Source organism: Diabrotica undecimpunctata, chromosome 8 (genome assembly GCF_040954645.1).
Source record: "Diabrotica undecimpunctata isolate CICGRU chromosome 8, icDiaUnde3, whole genome shotgun sequence".
In the NCBI taxonomy this organism is placed as follows: domain Eukaryota; kingdom Metazoa; phylum Arthropoda; class Insecta; order Coleoptera; family Chrysomelidae; genus Diabrotica; species Diabrotica undecimpunctata.
Window position 1 is genome coordinate 92,279,962 of NC_092810.1, and position 23,037 is coordinate 92,302,998.

The 23,037-nt window shown below is 32.4% G+C and overlaps 1 protein-coding gene across 2 annotated transcripts in view; it reads left to right on the top strand.

Annotated features, from left to right (window-relative positions):
• Positions 1-23,037, top strand: part of LOC140447769 (LIM domain only protein 3) — a 1,475,576-nt gene that overhangs the window by 1,449,206 nt on the left and 3,333 nt on the right. The gene's annotated exons all lie outside the window — the stretch shown is intronic.

The following is a 23,037-nucleotide window of genomic DNA, read 5'->3' on the forward strand; positions in this document are numbered from 1 at the left end:
ACCTACTCGCTCTACTTGTGAAAGAACGACTGAAATCACAGATTCAAGATTGGATTTGGGCAGCCAAAAGGAAGAGCCCAAGAAAACTCTACCTCTCATATTGGGGTAAAAAGAACAGCGACCTTTCTAAATTGATTTAGTTTTTTAGTGCGTCTGCTCGCTTTCGCCTTTTTTATTTACCCATTTATTCTTTTTCTGTTTATACATGGCATGTGCTTTATTTTTTGAGGTTTGGTACTATTTTCTGTTCTTGTTTTTCTTTGAATTTATCGTTCATTGTTGTAGAGTGTTACTGACCTCAATTGAATTACAATCATGTTTTTTATGTAGTGTCATTTATTCTCAAGTTTTTACCAAAACTAGCTATAGCTCAGTATCTGTACGTCAACTATTACGTAATTGCCTACCCATAAGACATGAAAAAGAAATGATTCTTTTGATTCTTCAGGGGTTTTCTACTAAAAGTTCACACATAATTTATTTTTGGATGTGTGGACCAAAACAAAAATAAAAACGCTCAATCTTTTGCTCCTTTACCCGTCTTCTGTATTTAGATAAGTATCCTTGTACTCTATATATAATTCAGTCACGGCGTTTCAAAATTAACAGCGTGTTATAAATTACCGAATACGAAAGTAACGCCTTCGGCGTAACAGCCCCAGTCACATCGCATTAAGATTAAGATTTATTCTTGGCGAAAAATAAAATAAAATTCCTGGCAACCGAATTTTCAAAATTATTTATAATGCTTTGACGCAAACGATATGTCCGATGTTGAAAGGCAACGCGAGATCTTGTTATAAATGTGGGAAAAGAGATCTTGAAATTTCGCGCACGTGGCCTGTAGTTTTCGAAAAAGTGCAACGATTTTGTAATTTAACATAAATATATTCACAAGTTATTGTGAGAGTTTTATACAGACAGTTTTGGTTAATTTTCAGTAACTTTTCAGCATCTCGATAACAATTTTCTTGCCAAATATTTCAAGTTATTTTGGTATTATCTAATCGACATTATTACGGTAGATAATACTGACCTAAGGGCTCGCATTTGTTTTTTCAATTTATAGGATAATTTTTATAGTCCTTGTTTACATTGTAATTTCCTGTGATTTCTTTTTTTTTTCTCCTAAGGGGTTTTTTCCTATGTGCCGCCTCATATGTTTTTTTTTATCGTATAATTGTTCCCCATGTTCGTAGTATTTGCTTAACAATTCGTAAAAAGTATGTTTTTCAATCGTTTACATCCCTTCTTAGAGTGCCGTCTCCCTACGGAGGTTGGTAATCATAATGGCTATTTTTATTTTTGAACTTTTACATCTACAAGTTTATTGTCAGACCGATCTGACACTACCTGATGAATCTCAATAAAGACGAAATGGTAACTAGGATAGTCTTCATCAGTGAACACATAGTTAGAAAAGTAGCCACTTAACAAGGTATAATAAGCTTTTGATTACATTGATGTCTTAAAAATTAAAATTAAAGCGAAATGAAGTTGGTGTTAAAAGATTTAACTTTAAGGGAACATACTGAACTGTACTCAAAGCGAGAATTACATTGTGTGTCCTAGGAAAGATGGTCAAGATGGACAAGAGTTGCTGATGGTCTGATAAAATCAAAAACGTTCTGATGTAATTATAATCCATTTGGAAAATTACATTTTTTATTTTTTAAAATAAATACCATTTTACGCTTCAAGTTTTCACGCCATTGTCAGTTTGTTTTAACTATCGTACACAATATCAATGTCGAAATACTTAAACTAATTGCAGATAACGAAAGTAAAAGCCTAGATTTAATAACAGCACTATTCAATAAGATATATGACACAGGTAAAATACCAACAGACTGGCTAAAATCAACATTCGTAGCATTACCAAAAAAATCGAATTCCTCACAATGCGATGATTATCGAATATTAAGCTTGATGTTTCATGTCCTTAAAACTTTTCTCAGAATTATCCATACACGAATTTACAAAAAGTGCTAGTTCCAGATGAGTTACACTCAATTCGGATTTCGAAACGGATTGAGAACACGAGAGGCTCTTTTTGCTTTAAATGTGTTAACGCAACGATGCAGAGACATGAATGTAGATGTATATGCATGTTTTATTGACTATCGAAAAGCATTTGACTGCGTTAACCATCAAAAGATGATCGAAATTCTGAGATCAACTGGAGTTGACGAACAAGACTTGCGAATTATCTCAGAACTATACTGGCATCAAACGGCAACAATTGAAATAGAGCACACAACATCCGAAGACATACAAATCCGACGAGGAGTGAGACAGGGTTGCGTCTTATCACCGTTACTCTTTAATTTGTATTCGGAGTCTCTATTCAGAGAAGCATTAGACGCGGTCCAAGGCGGAATTAAGATTAATGGAATCAGCATAGACAACATCAGATATGCTGATGATACCGTCTTAATAGCAAGCAATGCACAAGAACTACAAAATAAAATAAATGCGGTAGTTCACCACAGCGAAATGTTCGGTTTACATCTAAACGTTTCCAAAACTAAAACTTTAGTATTTTCAAAGACACCAATAAACGTACAGGTGTATGCCAAGGGTCAAATAATAGAACAGGTAAATTCCATAAAATATTTGGGAACAAATATCAATAGTCAGTGTAATCAAACAAAAAAAGAAATCCTATCAAGAATCGAACAAGCAAGGAAAACATTCAGTAGCATGAAAAAATTTTTTACAAGATAAGACCTTAGTCTACAGCTTAGAATCCGAATGATCAGATGTTAAGTTTTTTCTGTCTTACTGTATGGCTGTGAAAGTTGGACAATGGACTCTGAAATAGAAAAAAGAATAGATGCCTTTGAGATATATATATACAGACGAATGTTGAGGATTTCATGGGTACAAAGAGTTACTAATGTTGAGGTACTTCGTCGTATGTGTAAACAAAAAGAATTACTAAGAATGATCAAAGAGAGGAAAATGCAATACTTGGGTCATGTGTAGAGAGGCGAAAGTCTCAATTACTTCAAGTTATACTGGAAGGAAAAGTACAGGGCTCATCCGTAGAGATCTTTCGCGCAGCAGTTTCCAAAACTACAATTGCCATTTGGATCGCCAACCTTCGAAAGGAGACGGCGCAATGAGAAGAAGAAGACACAGTCAACCACTGGGAATTACCACCGCGAATTAAAATAAAACTCTAGTTTTATTATTCCTAATTTAAATGAGTCGTAACTGTGCTTCGGAGGGCACGTAAAGCTGTTGGCCCTACTTCGTAAGTGGCCGTTAAGTCATGTTAGGGACGCTTGCGCGATCTGAAAACCCTAACACTAGACCTTAGCCAGAAGGTTGCACCAACTTTACTTTAATTTACTAATGTTAGTTATTTCTTTTTATTTATTTAATTTCTTCATTTAGCATTGGTAACCAGTAACGAATTTGCGACGCAGTTGTTTTCATTTAACATAATACATGCCTTTTTCATTTTTCTTTTTTTACCATGTTTCTTTAAGAACTATACAGGAATCATTCCACTGAACGTGAAGTCTTTCTAATCCTGTATTTTTGGTATAATATTCATGTTCACGTATTTTAACACTTAAATAAATAAAAGTTTTCGCATTCACAAAATCCTTTGTTTTTTTGTTCGTTATTAGTTTTTTTTAGGTCAACTATATCTTGAAAGATTGAAATTATGTCCTATCCTTCAAGTTTTTTCTAATAATCCTTTTTTGTATGGTATTGTTATTTTCCTCGTCTTGTGTATTGTAAGTGTTTAAGGTTCCTGTTCTATGTTATTGTTCCATTTTCCCTATTCTGTAAATTTTCTTATTTTTACAGAATAACAATAATCATTTTTTACTAAAACGGTTAATAAATTTTTCTCCTCCAAGAAATAATTTTCCAGCCAATTTTGCCTCTATTGTATAATGATTGAATGATTCCCTTTTTAATATTTATGATTATTATTTAATTTATTATGATTTATGATGAGTGGTTTAATTTGTAATTTAGATATCTGATAGTGTGTGTATGTAGGTATTCTATATACATCTGAATTAAATTATTAAATTATTATAAGATTTTTTTTATGTTACAAAATAACAACACTAAATAATTTGTTTAATTTGTAGTTACGAAGTGGAAATCGAAACGTTGAAAATTAAAAATAAACTTATTTCCCACTTGAATTGTGGTTAATTGCCATTAAAGAATCTTGTCTATATAATCCTGTAGTTTGCAGACTCTGAAGACTCACTCGTTTGTTAGTCCTCTTCTGGATCAGTTCTTTTTGTTTCGTGTCCATTTTATCCACTGGTCTGGGCGAAATATTGTCAGCTGCGGCAACACACCTATATTGTGCCAATCCATAATATTTCAGAGTTTGGAGCATCTCTAACCGCAGTCTATGACATAGTCAGCCACATACTAGTCCTTCTAAGTTTCAGACCTTTAATAGGAGATGAAAAATTCACAATTTTCATAAAATCAGTGATTGGAAACAAGAGATTATGTCTCTTTCGAGGAGAAAAAACCGCTGGTAGAACCAGAAGAGTGGCCTAGCGGAGGGTGGTCTGTTATCACCGATGCTGTTTAACGTATACACTAACAACCAACCAATCATTAAAACCGCCGAGCCCTCCATGTATGCTAACGTTCTTGTTTTGGCCCTTTCGACCTTCGAAAAGGTCAAAACCAGTCTCGAGGAAGCAATATCGGAACCTTACAAGTTACTACAAAAACTCGCTAAAGCCTATCCTCACCAAAATGCAAGTCTGCTCTTTCCACCTAATATCGAGAGAGGCAAAAAAAACTGAACTAATACTTATAAACACATTGGCAAAAGACTGCTCTGAAGGTAGCATCCCGTAAAAACCTACTTCAATAACAAACTCTAAATGGGGTGCCCGACCAAACGTTCTCCTATCTACAGCCAAGGCTCTCAGCTTTTCCACGAGCGAGTATGCATGCTGTGTCTGGGGTAGATCAGTACGGCACACACTAAAAAAGGGAACATGAAATAGCAACAGAGTGCTTAAAATCAAAGCCACTAGAGAAATTATATTAGTGTGTCGGAAGCGATTGAATGAACCTGCGAAGACGAATCACGGCGTACACCGAGCGTTTCAGACATTTAACGACAGATACGCGATGTTCGGTGCGGAAGAGCATTCACACTACTACCTGTGGTTGAAATCCAGAAAAGGTTTTCTCAGTGGCATTCCCATCGAAGTCCCAGCCTGATATTCTCCAAAATCAAACACACCGAATGGTTTGAACTGCGACTGTAGGACATGAGTAATACTAAACCAAATGACATCGGGCGTGGCCAATGTGAAAACCAACCGAGTAAGATTGGGCCAGCTTGATGAAAATGACACCTTATGCACGCGCCGCCAACCACAGGATGTGGATTATCTCCTCCATTGTAACCAGTAACTAAAAGTAAACCTTTAAGAGCGTAGGCGCAAAATTGGGGGCCAATGCTTTTTAAATGTATTCATTTTTTTCGAATCCTGAGAAAACTAACAAATATTTTTAAAAAATATAAACGCAGAATGAAAGATTATATTATTATCGAGGGCCGAAAGTCCCTTAGAATAAACAAAAAAATTTTTTGAATGAGATATTTGAAATTAGAAATCACACTAAATTTTCTCTTCTTTTTTACCCCTGTAACTTATTAAAATAAACATTATAGAAGTTTTCAGGGACTTTCGGCCCTCAGTAATAATGTATTCTTTCATTCTGCGTTTAAATTTTTCAAAAATGCTTATTAGTTTTCTCGGGATTCGAAAAAAATGAATGCATTTAAAAAGCATTGGCCCGAAATTTTGCGCCTACGCTCTGAAGGCTATCCTTCTTGTAAGAAAAAGCATTTAATTAAGTTGGAAACTGGATGGACACTTGAAAAGAACTTAATAACACAAGTATTGCTAAATGTGTAAATTGTTGTTAAATACTATACAAAAGCAATAAATAATATATATATATTAGATAGCAATATCAATAATTAGAATAAACAAATAAAATACAAATACAAATAAGGCAGTAAGATGACACCTAAATTATTTCCCGCTTTCTAATGAGAAAAACCTGCCTAATGATGTGCCACATGTACTATATTCCCTATTTAAAATGAAAGTTTTTTTATGTTGAAAGGGAGGGGATCGACAAATGACTGATGTAATTTATATCGTTAAAATATGTCCCCTTTGGAATAAAAATCGATATGTTTTATAATTTTGACAAAATCCAATAAATATTGCCCCAAATACAAGAGTGGCCAACTCATGTATATATATATATATATATATATATATATATATATATATATATATATATATATATATATATATATATATTATATATTAAATAAAATAGATATTTTGTTGGTTTCTACGTAGACCAACGATTATATTATTAATGTGTTTAAAAAATATATCACAGCTATTTAGCACCGCCTCTTTAAATGCTAATGACGTTAAAATATATATGCATACATGCTCCACTCTGAATAACAAAAATTCTATTGTTTTTTCAACCAATTAAAACAAAGCAAAACGCCTTCCACTCGTCACAGTGCGCGTATACTTTTTTCATTTATCCATCAATAATTGACCGAGTTGCTTTAATTAACTTGGCTCGGTTCTCTGTTTAATTATTAATTAAAACTCTCTATAGATAGTTAACAATTACCTTGTATTATATTGAGAAGCTTTGTAACCCTTAATTAGGCGGTTACGTTGTTCGAATCCAGAGCAAGACTAAAAATGGCGAAAGACTATAAAATATATACAAAGAGTGGCTCATTATGTCAGTAGACGGTATTTTAACAATGCCGTGTTGTAGGATTAACTGCATTGATATACCATTGATCCGACCGTATACGGGGTGGAACAAACTAGCAAAAATATTGGTTTTTCATAAATTTTACATTTTATTTCATAGGCAAAATTCACAAATTTTAATTTGTAATAATAAAAATCTAAATTGATAACTTAATAAAATGGTGATAATCCTTTGTTTGCATTGCGTCGTATAAAATCTTTTGAGGGCTCAGATCATAGTCCTTTCCATATTACTAATTTTTTTGTAATGCCAATTCTGTTTACCTGAGTAACATATTTTTTCAAGTTATTATGCATAAACAAAAAGTAAAACTCAATAATAACTATAAAAAATCTATCATAGCGGAGATATACCAATATATTACCATATTTTGATAGGGTGGATAATATTAAGATTTTAAAAAATATTTAAGCATTAAAAAGCAAAACTTTACAATATATTTATATTATATTTTTATTTATACGTATTTATATTTAATAAATATTTAAAACAAGAAATGGCATACTAAAAGAAAAGTAAAATATACACGAAATAAAGAGGACAGCTTAGTTAAAAACTGGAAAAAAATGTAAAACATATTAATTAAAGAATGTCCAGGAAACAAGATCAAATGTAGTTGTAATCATCAAACGACCCATCAGAAAAGGTGGGTGTCAATTTGTAACCTTCAAGATCTAAGTTTTAGGCGTTGGGCGCCAATGTGTAACTTCAAGATCTTGGGTAACAATATAACTACCTCCGAAAGTTTGGAAGCCAATGTAGAACAATAAATCTCACAACTTTCTTTGGGAGCCAATTGTTAGTTCTCGTCTAGCTCAGTCTCTCAGATGTAAGAACGCCTTATCTTAAAAGTAAATCTAAAAAATGAGTTTGGCTGGGACAAATCAACTAAGATAGTAACTAATCACATTTATTGTACATAAATAAAATATAAAATTGACATTTTAATATTAAATTAAAAAAAAACAAATCTTACCTACAGCTTTACAAAATTTTAAAATGATACTCATGGCAAATATTGTTGTCTTCAAGTAGATGCACAGGATTACTTGTTGGTGATTTTAAATGCTGGTTGGATGGATTGTAGAATGCAGCTAGTGCGGTTGCTAGCTCCAGATGCTGGTTGGAATTATACTTCAGGTATATGTTTAGTTTTCATAATAGTGGCCACCTACTGCAGTAGGTCCCTACAGTAGGTACCCTCCCGAGCAAGGGGAGCAGGAAAGATATAAATTAGGCCAAAAGAACTAAACTAATAAACCTTGTGTTAGCACCATCATACCTTTTTAAATATTTCCTTGCCATATGAAGATTACAAATAATTACAATATTAAATGAAAAATAACAAATTGGCAAGGATAAAATGAATATAATTATTACTAGATGAATTAGTTAAACTATATGAAAGATACTAACTGCGCATGTTTTAAAAATAATCACGTGTGTTGGAGGTTAGAGATGTATAAAAAGAAGTGAAATCTTAAATATAAACTTACCCCAGAGAACTTTTAACGATATAAGTCAATTTTAAATCGAATGCCTTTTTATAGATGAACGACAATTTCCCTTTTTTACAGAATTGTAAGTTGTAAGTACAACTCACATGGCGGCAGAAAAGAAGTAGTGAGCTGAGAGATATACTTTGTCGACTAAAGTAAGCATAGAAATTGTATGTTTCACGGCATAAAACATAATGGGGTCTGAGTAAAGGAATTAGAATATGAAGTGAAAATCAAGGTTTGAATTTAGATTATGACAGAATATTTAGTAAATAGAAGGTTGATCAAAGAGTTCAGCGTAAACTATATTTAAAGAAAAAAAATTTAAAGTTAATAAATGAATTAAATCGAAAGAAATTGAAATAAAATAATTATTTAAAGGAAAGTAACAAACATGTGACGTTTATAGTTTTAGATAGTCAAACCAAAAAAACAAATTTGAATCAAAATAGACGAGTATCAAGGCAACAATCAGACAAAAAATAAAATAAAGAAAACAGAATTTTATAGAAAGAATTTAGTTAAATAAAATACTATGAGAAGAAGCATGATAGAGGAAAGGATTTCCTCTATCGGAGCCTGCACCGATAGAGGAAAAATCTGCATTTTTGAATTATTAAAGATAAAAAAGACATATCGATAACAGAAAGGGAAGCTATAACGGCAATACAATTGGCAAAAAGGAGAAAAAGGGGAAGTGGATTAAAGTATTGAGTGATCTGTTTAACATACCTAGTTTGTGATACCGGGATATTAAAAAATAATTAGCTAAACTCGTCTTTTACTACAATATATGCAGTAATTGCCAAACAAAGTCTTGTGAGTCACGTTCTCTGCAGGAGATACACAGTATAATATACAGAATATTAGAAGGAAGAATTAATCATATTCATTTAAGATTCAGATTCACTGTGGAACGACTCTACAAGAGAAACGTACCAAAGGAGGCTAGCACAGAAGATACAGCTGAAACGAATAGATGACATCGAAGATATAAATGCGAGGTGGGAGAGAATTAAAAACGTCAATAAAGAAGCAGCAGCAGAAGCTCTAGGAGAACGCAAAGTCATACTGAATAGAAGAAACAGCAACAATACACCATGTTTCAGAAAAGAGGAAAAAGAGAAATGTAAAGAGAAACTATACGAAGTACAAAACATTAAATACTCCAGAGTCCCGAGACACCTATAGAAGAATACCAAATGAAACAGAGCAGTTGGTAAGAAGAACAAAAAATGAACGGGATTTACAAAAAGAATGGAAAGCAACTTCTACGGTAGACAAAATCAAATATAGAGATTCATAAGAAACCAACGAAAAGAAATAGAATTGAAGGACTAAAATAACATACAAAGAAACGAATGTGAAAGATACCTGATGGAACTGTTTAAAGGAAAGGAAAATAATAATCAACACAATAACGTACCTGAATTAAGACACGAAATAGAAATTAGTTTTCAGAAAGTAGAGATAGCCATAAACTCACTCAAAAATAGAAACCAGGAAAATAGGAACCAGGACCAGACGGAATAACCAACGAGCTTCTAAAACACGGAGGAGAAAATATAATCCTAGAGATGACAAAACTTATACAAAAACTAATATTGCACTGCAAGATACCAGACACGATGAAGAAACAGCATAATGAAACCAATGTTCAAGAAAGGAGATAAAGAAGAACCCAACAATTATAAAGGTATAAATCTACTGAAGAAAATTACAAAAATACGCATTATTACAACTTATTATGCAAGGCAAAATCCGAGGAAAGCGAAATGTGGGAAGACGAAGAATATCCTGGCTTAAGAACTTAAGGGAATGGTTTGAATGCAGTAGTGTAGAACTTTTTAGAGCGGCAGTCAACAGAGTCCGCATAGCCATGATGATTTCCAACCTTCGATAGAAGATGGAACTTAAAGAAGAAGAAATCTACTGAACACCGCACTTAAGCTTACCCCAAAAGTCCTAACCAACAAAATCAATAAAATAACAACTTTATCAGATGAACAACAGGGATTTAGATCCGGAAGATCCTGCGTAGACACTAAGTAGTACTAAGACAAATCACAGAAAAAGCTATGGAGTACAATAAACCAGCATATCTATGTTTTATAGACCTGACAAATGCTTTCGATCGCATCCAAGTCGAAGACGTCTTACACCTAGTGCATAAAAGCAACATACCAATAAATATCCAAACCATCGAAAAGATCTACTTCCATAATCGAATACAGGCAAAGATAAATGGAAAACTAACACAGTGTATACCAGTATAAAGCGGAATCAGAAAGGGTGACTCATTAAGCCCACTTCTCTTTAATATAATAATGGACGAAATAATACAAGCAATACGTAAAGGCTATGGTTACAGAATGGTGAACAAAGAAATCCAAATATTATGTTATGCAGACAATGCCGCATTAATCGCCGAGACAGAAGCCGAGCTTCAAAGATTAACACACATCATATTATGACAATATTAGCAGAAAAAACCGAATGTATGATAACATCCTAATACCCACTACGATGTAAAATCAAAATTGATGGAAAAATAATAAAGCAGGAAGCAAGGTTTAGATATCTGGGAATATACATAACTAGTTACGGAGATGTTGAAGAAGAAGTACGATAACAAAGCTTAAAAGCAAGTAAAGCAGCGGGATCTCTTAATGACACAATCTGGAAGAACAAATACCTAAGACAAGACACAAAAACAAGAATCTATAAAGCAGCAATTAGACCTCTATTAACATACACGGCGGAGACAAGACCTGACACATCTAAAACGAGACGACTACTAGAAACAACAGAGATGAAAATACTTCGACGAATATCAGGGAAATGTCTGTTGGGTAGGGAGAGAAGCGTAAACATACGAAGAGCATGCAATAGAGAAGATGTAAATGTATGGGTGACAAAACGGAAACAGGAGTGGAACGAACATATTAGTAGAATGGCAGAGGATAGGATAGTACGAATAGCACGAGATAAGTCACCAAATGGACGAAGAAGTATTGACAGACCAAGAAAAAGATGGTGCGATAATTTTAACAATTTAGGAGGCTAATATTGAAGAAGAAACAGGCTTTAAAGCCTACATACAAAAAGGAAGAAGAAGAAGAAGATTCAGAAACGGCTTGGAAATGGGAGAAGCCTTGTTCAGTATATAAATGCCAAGACATAAATTAAAATAAAGAATTTTGACCTGGTGTGACATAACAAACATTTTGAAAAATAGCTGGATTGTATGATAAGTATTTAATAACATTACAAATTTATACTGGCATCGAGTGGCAAGTATAAGAATTGAACACAGGGAGAAGAAGCACGTGAATCTGGACCGTAACGGTGTAACAAATGTTAGAATCCAAACACAGAAATCAAAATTCGAATAGAACGAGCCTGAGCAATGTTTGTTAAAATGAGAAACGTGCTTTGCAGCTACGACCTAATTTTTATGATTTTCAAGTTAGAATGAAATATTGGTATATTTTTCTAGGATTGCTGTATGGAGTAGAAGTGTGGACACAAACTGAAGTTATTCTTAAACCTTTAAAAACCTTCGAGATATATACAGACGAGTACTGAAGATAAGCTGATAAACTAAACAATATAACTAAATAATATAATAATACTGGAATACTTTCGTCACATTATCGGGCACCCTGAAAAATATGAGTTTTTTATCTTATCATACAGGAAAAGGTCTAATGTAAACGTGGTAGGAGAACCACACTGCTTAAAACTTAAAACAATGGTACGGAAAATCGATTACATAGTTATTTATAGCTGCTATTAAAAGCCGTCATAGCGAATATGGTAGACAGCATGATTTCAAACGATTGATAACGGTTAGGAGAGTGGAAGAAAAGACAATTTTATTTGAGATATCAACCTAGATTACTCCTTCATATACCTTTCTTTATTGACTCTGGGTTAGGAAAAAAGCCATCTATCAGGTTATTTTCTAGAAACTACAAAAAAGAGGTATTATAGAGTATCAATGAGACAATATTTGAATCATCTGCACTACTAACTAACGAGGTAATTTTTGCATATCAAAAGACAGACATAATAAGAAAAGAAAAGGCAAACTTATAAGAGAACGCAAACTTATTTGACAAAGAAAGAATGGGAAAAGAAAAGACAAACTTACTGGAGATAACGGTCTAGGTTACTCTTTCATATATATTTCTCTATTTACTCTGTGTTAGGAAAAGAAGCCTGCCAGGTTATTTTCAAGAAACCACAAAAAAGAGATATCAATAAAGCAATATCTTAATAATCTGCACTACTAACTAACGAGGTAATTTTAGAATTTCAATGTGACCTAATAGATCGGTAAAGAAATAAATGAAATTTAAAATTCATTAATTTATTTTATTTCTTCTTCGTTAGTTGATTTATTCTAAACTTACTTCTTCATCTGGGTTTAGTCACTTGAAATATTTTTTCTATATTTACTAGAACAATAATAATGCAAAGAAGAGCTGGGTAGAATCACAGAATGCTATGAGATATTCTATGACCAAAAGAATAGGCGAAAGAGAACCATCAGTGAATTAGTAGTACAAAAAGCCCTGAATATAAAAAAACTACCAAAGAATAAATTGGAGTCTCCCAGGTTAGAGTCAGAATTATCAATTATTTGTTTTCTAGCTTTGGATCTTATCTTGTTTGGACAACCATAACATCTCGATTATCTGGTGCTTGTTTAGTCACAAGATAAGCTGTTGGTCATGATAACTCAAGTAATCTACGTATTCAGAGTCGAAAACCAACTACCGGAGAATCCTTATCAAGCATCGTCATTTTCATTCGTATAATGAGTTTGCTTTTACCGCGATTCTTGGCATAGTGTAACATTTGGTTCTAGATGTGTGATAGAAGTATCCTTTCTTTCTGTTTATATTTTCGGGATTTCTTCGGATTTCTACCAACACTATAAAATTAAAACCGTATATCTAGAATATAACTATAACATAATTTTACAAATTGTTTGTCTTCTTCTTCTTTTTCTCTATATATTTTTCTCTATATACAATTTCAGATCATATATATATATATATATATATATATATATATATATATATATATATATATATATAAATATATAACTGTTTTGGATGGGTTGGAGTCAATAATAGGGCTATTGGTTAACTATTTTTTTATTCTCGAGCTTTCAATTGTGTTTACAATTATTATCAAGAGCTAAAAAAGACAAAATACTTACAAGGTTGAACTAAAAAGAAAAAACAATTTTTGTTAACTTACCAAATAAAAATTAGTTTGGTAAGTAAAAATCACTGTTTACATGTTCAAAATATTTAATATAAAAATGTTTTGATCTAACAAATGTTTCTCCGAAAATTTCTATAATTTTGAAAACATTTTTTTTTTTAATATAAAAATAATTGAATTTATAAATAAGTTCAAATAGCAACCAATTACAAATAGCCTCAATGTCATAAATGCCAACATAAAATTTTTATTTTTGACAATTATATTGCCAAAAGTAAAACTTCGTTTAAACATTCTTTTTTGTTTAGTAACAAAAAGAAGAAGATTTATTCACCCTTGACAGATGTCTGAAAGAATGTGACAGATATATGGAGAATTAAATATGACATTTTACAAGTTTTATATATAAATCATAAAGAAAGAATATAATTATAAATTTTACTTAAATTTTGAATTTCAGATCTTTTGTTTAAACTCTTATCATTTTTGCTAATACAAACCATTTCCAAAAAAGTCCTTTTAAATTTATTACTTTCACTACATAAAATTTTAATGTTATCAAAATCCATAATATGGTCTTTATCGATTACATGTTCTGCCAAAACACAAGATGGTTTTTTAATTCTAAAAATATAAATTAAATTATGGATTATTAAAGATAAAGACCATATTATGGATTTTGATAACATTAAAATTTTATGTAGTGAAAGTAATAAATTTAAAAGGACTTTTTTGGAAATGGTTTGTATTAGCAAAAATGATAAGAGTTTAAACAAAAGATCTGAAATTCAAAATTTAAGTAAAATTTATAATTATATTCTTTCTTTATGATTTATATATAAAACTTGTAAAATGTCATATTTAATTCTCCATATATCTGTCACATTCTTTCAGACATCTGTCAAGGGTGAATAAATCTTCTTCTTTTTGTTACTAAACAAAAAAGAATGTTTAAACGAAGTTTTACTTTTGGCAATATAATTGTCAAAAATAAAAATTTTATGTTGGCATTTATGACATTGAGGCTATTTGTAATTGGTTGCTATTTGAACTTATTTATAAATTCAATTATTTTTATATTAAAAAAAAAATGTTTTCAAAATTATAGAAATTTTCGGAGAAACATTTGTTAGATCAAAACATTTTTATATTAAATATTTTGAACATGTAAACAGTGATTTTTACTTACCAAACTAATTTTTATTTGGTAAGTTAACAAAAATTGTTTTTTCTTTTTAGTTCAACCTTGTAAGTATTTTGTCTTTTTTAGCTCTTGATAATAATTGTAAACACAATTGAAAGCTCGAGAATAAAAAAATAGTTAACCAATAGCCCTATTATTGACTCCAACCCATCCAAAACAGTTATATATTTGTTCCAAACGAGTCACAAGTACTTCTTTTTTCTTATTCTTATATATATATATATATATATATATATATATATATATCTATACCGTAAGAGAGATGAAAGTAAAAGATAGTTTTAAGTAGGAAATCCATTGTAAGAGCAAGTGGATGATGAAGCCGAGGTCAAGATGTTTCGAGAAAGTTGGAAAAGCACTACGATTTAAAGACAATTAATGTTATTTACTGAAAAATACCAAAAAGGCTGGTTGAACATGATAAAGGAGACATTTTTCAGAATTACAATAAAAACCTTTATCAACCTGACGAAATGGAAGTTATTTTGTGCTTTAGATCTACAGTACCCGTTGTGAACTTTTTAAATACATTAAATACCTCTTTTATAGATCTATCTTAAAACTAGTTGTCACAAATTGTCCTATTAGTTTATATTATTAACTTTATTGGTCGACCCTGTACGTATATAATTAAACCTTGATAATAGTCGAGCCGAACAACCGTTGGATCTTTTTAATTATCTAATTAGATAGGAAGATTTATTTATTTTGCTCGATTGTTTGCTGTATTTTCTGCATTTCTACTTTAATTAAATAGTTTTGCCAAGCGGAATACTACAAAGAATGTTTTGTTTTGTTCTGTTCCTTTTTGCGAACCAATTAGATCAATCGATTTAATGTTGTTATGTAGTAGTTAATTAATTGTTTCTTAATTAATTGCTCGGTTGCGATAGACGAGTTTTTAAACATTTACAATAAAATGTAAGCCTTTTATGTCCCATAATAACTTTTTTCGCTATATAATAAGTTTTCTTCATCTTATACTAAACTTTAACTGCATTTAGTTGTGTTTTTCTTAATATTAGATGGCTTTTTAGACATGGTTTCATAATTTTGTTTTCCATTATTCTAATAGTATAGTTCATACATTGTGGTATAGTATATCTAATCCTATTTGAAACAGCAAGGAAATATAAAACTTCCTTTGTCTTTAAGTTATCTGCCACTTACAATAGGAATTCAGACATATTGGACTAATTAAACAGCTGAGATGCGATACTTATTACATATAACAAAGTGTCAAATGTAGAGGCACATATAAGAGGCGCTAAGAAAACCAATGTCTGGCACAGACGATATAACTTTAAATTCTACGCAGCTGGCTCATGTGGCATCAAAACGAAATACCCAGTAAGCTATCTAAACAGATTCCAAGATAAAGAGGACCAGGTCGGAGACACCTGCTCAGGTACATTGAATAAGTGGAACAAGCGTTTTAAGAGAACCAAACAGGAAAACAAAACACATAAAAGGTCGGAATGGAGGAATAAGGAAGCAGGTCAAGATCCATCACGGGTTGTGGAACCAATGGTGATAATGATGTTATTAAAGTAATTATTTAGAGTGGTGTTGCCTATTATATCTATCTTCTTCTTCTTCTTTCTTCATCAGCCTGTATTCGTCCACTGCTGGACATAGGCCCCTTCCATTTGCTTCCATTAATCTCTACTCTTGGCAATTCTCATCCACTGCTTGTCCGCGACTTGTTTAATATCATCTGCCCACCTCTTCTGTGCTCTGCCTACTCCTTGCCTGTTCTCTCTTGGTCTTCAGTTTATTAATCTCTGTGTCCATTTTTCGGGATTATCTCCGACAACATGTCCGACCCATTGCCACTTGAGCCTTGCTATACGTTCTGCGACATCAGTAATCTTTGTTCTTTCACGAATGTCGATATTTCGAATCCTGTCACTCAAACTAATCCCTAGCATGGCCCTCTCCATCGCTCTTTGGGTTGTACTGAGCTACTCTAAGGTTTTCTTCGGTCTCCAGTCCATATGTAGTTACAGGCAAGATACATTTGTCATAAACTCTACGTTTTAGACACATTGGTATATCTTTATTTTTCAAGATAAAGCTTAACTTGCCGAAAGCTACCCAAGACAATTGTATGCGTCTTTTTATTTCGGCTATTTGGTTTTCTTTGCCGATTTTAATGGTATATCCAAGATATATAAGTGGTCTACATTTTCAAGACTGACGTTGTCAATAACAATATTAGTTTGTAAATTACTCATTATTTTTGTTTTCGGAAGGTTCATTTTAAGACCTATTTTATTTGACTGCTGATTTAATTCCTTGAGCATTTGCTCCATTTCCTTGATTCTGTACTAAATAATACTATGTCGTCCGCAAACCTTAAATGACTCAGACGTACACCATCAATGTTTAGACCTTTTTGCTCTCAGTCGAGCTGTTTGAATACATTTTCCAATGATAAGGTTAAAAGCTTTGGTGAAATAGTATCACCTTGTCCAATACCTTTAACAAGGCGCATTTTTTGAGTTTTTTTCGTCGTCATTGATTTTGATGTGGAATGTGGCCTGTTCATAAATGTTTTTAATAAGTGTAGTCTAGTTACCGTGAGTCTATTCGAGCATCCCTCAGTGCTGACAAAAAGAACCAAGTTTCAATAGTATCGAAAGCCTTGTGAAAGTACATTATATTCTGCGGTTTTTTCTACCAGTGTTCTGATGGTTTGTAAGTGATCGTTAGTTAGTGATCTAACGATCACTAACGATCACTGAAGATCACTTATTATATCTATATATACCACAATTTGTATCCATCGCCCAGTTCTTTCGCCTTTTATTCTTTTAATTTCGTCTCTTGGTAACAGGAAAATTATTTTTATTTCGTTTATTATGCCCATGTCGTTTTTACCTATCTTTGGCTTTCATTGATAAGGATTTTTACTTCTTTATCATGTTCGAAGTTTTCGTCATCTAATACATACTACAGATTTTGTTTTAGACTAATTTTTTCCGTTCGATTAGCAGCTTTTGCTAGTTCCCTTATGTTTTTATTCAGTGCTTTTCCTGCTTGTAACAATATGTATATAATCAGCAAAAATAACCATGTATTTCCTAGATTACACTGCATTTCCTAGATTTGAGTTTTTTACAGTGATACTTCATGTTACTTTATTAAATGCCTGAGCTCCTAATCCTAACCTCCTAATTACTCTATTAAATTCCAGAAGATTTCGAAACAGACCTTTTTATTTTGTTTTAAAGATGTAGTAAACATATTTTGCATTGAAGTTGACTCCAATAATTAATCTTTGTTCCTAAGACATATATAGTTTTCCTTTTTTGAAAATTGTAGAGGACAGTATAGTGCTTACAACATTTATATTTTTCGTGTTATATTGTCTCATTGACAACGCTACAGACTGAAATTCTATCATGATAATGACTGATGATAAAACTAATGATAATGACTGATGGTAATGGCTGATGATAATGACTAATGATAATGTCTGATAATAATGACTTAATTGAGGTTAGATCTAACATATTATGTCATATATCATTTAAAAAAATTCACATGTCCACGCACACATACACGAAAATCCACACGCACACTCACACGTACATTCACACGCACACCCACACGCACAGTCAAACTCACACGTATACCAAAATTAACACGAACACGCACACGAACACGTACACTAACACACACATACACACACACTCGCGCACAAACACGCATACGCACTCATACATACGCACTCAAACACACACTCAGGCTAACGCACTCAAGTTTACGCACTCAATCACATACACACATACAAACACCAACAAATACGCACATACATGCACATCCACGCACATACTTACACGGACACCTACATCCACGGGCATACGTACAGGCAAACACAAACACCAACTGCACACCACACAGACATACATATACAGACATACACACAAACACACGCATACATCTGCACACACAAGCATAAACACGCACACACACAGGCACTCAAAACACACATTCACACACTGTCCCGAATACGAATTAATAGACTTGGGTTGTTAGCTTCTTCAAGAACTGATGCGTTTATTTTTAGAACTTTTTAAAGTAATTGAACCAAAAACACGTTCCTACTTGCTATTCTAATAATCTAGATTTCGGAAGCATGATAGAATATTGCTAAAACAAAGGGTTTGTACGAGATTTTTTAATATATTCGTTTGTTTTAGTTTGGTGAGGCTGGACACAGTTGGACGGCTACTTACGGCTCTGCTCAGATATACCATTTGACAATAATATATGTGGGGTTCTTATTATTGACGAATTACATGTTCTTCACTGACCACACGACAAAGCGTGTGTTAAACATCATAGAGTTTTACAAGATGCTTCTGGATATGTTCTTATATTTGATGTTCCATATTATACCATAATTTGCCTTATTTAAATAGTTGTTTTGTTCTTTATGGTCTCCATTTTGTTTCTTTATCTAGCAGATCTAACAGTCCAATACTTTTACTTTTTTACTCTTACTCAACATTTTCAAGGTTCGGCGCTCTATTCTGATTTTACTTTATAGTCTATTATTGTTGTTAATTATTTTTCTTGGTATATTTTCCCTCCCAACGTTATTTTTGTTGCTCTTATTATGGTTGTAGTGTAATAAGAAAGTTTTTTAATTAAAAATTAAAACGGTTGTAAAGGTGTCCCCCGTAAAGTTTTCAGATCCATTTTAATATCTTCGAATTTAATGAGTTTAAAGTACTGTATAAACATTCACTTTTCGTAGCAATTAAAATAACTGAAAAGTAATTTAATTTCCATGAGAATAATTACTCATTTTGTTTAGATGCAAAATATTTCATTAGTGCTAGATCAGAATGTGAGATAGCATTTCATTACGAATGTAATTAAATTTGATGCCGACGGTGAACATTTGCAGAAGATAAATATTGTGTACTCCTCGATGCACTGTTTCCTTTCCTCTTGCTTTTATTAAAGTAACTTGTTGTGAAGACTTTTAAAGTGAAATTATTAAGGAAAGGTAATTGAACACTTGAGGCTATTACTTTCAACATCTTTGTTAAAATTATATATTGCACCATTGTTTCTTTGTCTTTATTGTTTTCTCAATAAAACTACTAATTACTTTCTGCTTCAATTTTCTATTTAACCGCATTTATATTAAGCAGAGTAATTTTTTATTAGGTTTACCAACCGATTTAATTAAAACTAGTTACACAACTAACGATTACTTTTCATGTGTCGTAATATATTAAAAAAAAATTAAGATTACCTTATTTTCCACTAACTGTTTTATTCGTTTGTGTCTTCTACTAATATTATGCACGTTAAGAATCTTTACGTGCAATGTTGACGTGATTTTTAAGTCTGCTTTGATGAGAATTTAGTATTTATGTTAGGTACAAGGTCACTTACACTCTACACTATAAATTTTGATTCATTGGATCACTCAAAGTATAGTAAGTGTTTTGTTTGCTGGAACACACCGATAACTGGACTACATAACTTCACACTGGACGCAGTTCTTTCTTAAGTATGTATACTAAGTGACATAGAAATCCGAACACCCAGTTTAAATGATTTTATTTCAATAAAATTTGGTGTAATTTATTTATCTTACTTAAAAAAACAAGTGCTAAGGTTTTTAGCCTTATCAGTTGGAGATTCCGGTTTTTATACTTTTTGTTTTTAAATTCACTAACAAGCTAAAAATGAATATTTCAGCCGCAGTAAAGATCCAAATGTGGCGAATTGTGTTCTTAACATTCTTTACGATTGGTTACGATGCCTAGAGTACGGAGACCTGTACGATTTCGTAAACTTAGTGAGTTTGATAGGGGCCGTATAATGGGACTTCGGGAAGCTGAACTTTCTTTTCGGGAAGTTGCAGTTAGAGTGCAAAGAAGTGTAGACACCGTGGTTAGGTGTTGTCAGGCATGGCTTGAGACAAGGGGCAAGGGGCACTGGACGCCGCCGTAGAACAACAGACCGTGAAGATCGCCGCCTAAGATTATTGGCCTTAAGAGACCGTTTCTCCACTACCAGCTCCATTGCAAATGAATGGTTTGCAAAACACGGAAGACCGTGCGCGCGAAGTGTTTACCGACGAATGAGAAGTTTTGGCCTGTTTTCATACCGACCACACTGGGTCCTCTCTTTAACTCCAGAACACCGGAACACACGAGTAGATCTATTAGACACCAGTCTAAGTAAAACGCAAGCTCAAATAAAATATTTAAATAAATAACAAAAATAAAATGACGTAAATAATATTTACAATAATAATAAAAAGGCGAAATTGTCTTGTAAATAAAATCAACGAGGCTGCTATTCGACGTGGATAGCAGTCATGGTGGATGAGTCAAAGTACGGTCTTTGATCAATACCCAAAAACCGTGGAACAAGTAATCATTACTTAGCCTTGGTTAGAGGTGGGTCGGAGCCGGTCGATCAATGCTCGACACAGACGGGGAACAGAAGCGATCTATCAATACTCGATCTCAGGCGGGGATCAGAGACGGGGGTAGGAGCTCTTACCAGATAAATACTAGATCGAACTCAGTTCTCTAGCGTGGGTTACAGCGTTTTATGTTTGGCGGTGTTCTATCTCCAGCGCGCATCGATGGTAGTGGTAGATTGTTGGTGGGAGTGTAGGCATGTAGAGAGGGAGGATCAGATCTTGGTAAGCGCTGACGGCGACGTCGTTACAAATGTCAGATATTGTCGATATATAAGAGGTTTTATAAAATCAGGGTTATCGATGGACAATAATTGTCCAAATTAATTATTAACTATCTTCTTTTATTATTCTTTTATTTTCTTGTGGAATTTCAATGTTATCGACCGTATTTAGTGGTAATAAAGCACAATTTTAATTGAAAATACTTACTTTTGCTTTTTGAGAACGACTTCCGAATTCCGAAATGGATTTACGCCCAATAAATATAGTAGATAACTCTTTGCTATTCTTCTCTCCTGACACTAGTGTAAAAGCGATAGTTCGCTGATTGAGTTTACATGTTTACTTTTCTGCTTTCCTGACATTAAATTTCTAAGATTTAAGATGTATATGTGTGTACTCATCTCAAATGGTCAATATTTAAGAAATTTTGTAAAATCAAAGTTACCTGTGAATTTACCTCTGTGCTTTTCTGTTTCCAGATGCTAATTTTTAAATACTACAAATTTTGAAGCTATTGTGAAAAAGCAGTCTGCCCGTTGGTCTAACCGATTTGCTTTTCTACGTTGCTAATACGTTGCTTCTACGTTGTTAAATTGTCGATTAAGAAAAAAAAATTTAAATAATTAGACTAGGCAGTGGATCAAGAATTGTTGTTTTATTAAAAGTTTTTATAAAATCCGAAAAATAGATGACTGAAGTTCCGATGAATTTCTTGCCTTTTTACTTTTCTGCTCTGCTGGTACTAAACCATCGTTTTTTTAAGATTTAGGAGATAAAATCGAACTAATAGATCAGAGCAGAAAACAAAAAAAGATCTTTTTTATTTACTTTTGTGCTCGTCTAATATTAAATCTCAAAAATAATTCATTTTCAAGAAAACTCTGCCGATTATATTACGAATTAATCCTTTTTGACAAAGTTAACACGTAAAAGGTGCAAAGATTAATGGAAGTATACAGTTTATTAGTAAAACTAGGTTTTTAATGAAAGAAATCAATAAAAGCAAAGCAAGTGGTAGAACTTAATAGAGCGTATCTGTGAATAAAATCATGAGAGAAGGAATAAGCAGATAATATACTGGCGACCGTCTTAATAGGAATACTTCAGGTGATGGGGTAATAACAGTTTCAAAAAATATACGAGAACTAGGTAATGATAACAGTACTGGACATGGTAGTCTCACATTCAAAAATTGATGTACAAAATATGTTTTTATATCCGATCTAAATACTTTTCGCATCAGATATTACTGTATCTGATCAGAGGCTCTCGTGAATTCAATGAATTATTTTGACAGAGAACTAGAGTAAATTTAAATAACGTAAAGTTATTTTAAGATTAAATAACCAGATTACAAAATGTCCAATTAAAAAATTGGAAACGAGTAGCTTTCTTTATTAAGTAAAGATTTCTAATTGCTGATTAAACTTTTTCCTTAATTCTTTTGCTACAATAAATTACCACTAATTTATGTATTCAGTATCTATAAAAATTCTTATTTACCAATTGGCATTATATGTTTGATTTAACCATTATGTTTATTTTTCACAAAATTAAGTTTATTTTTTTTT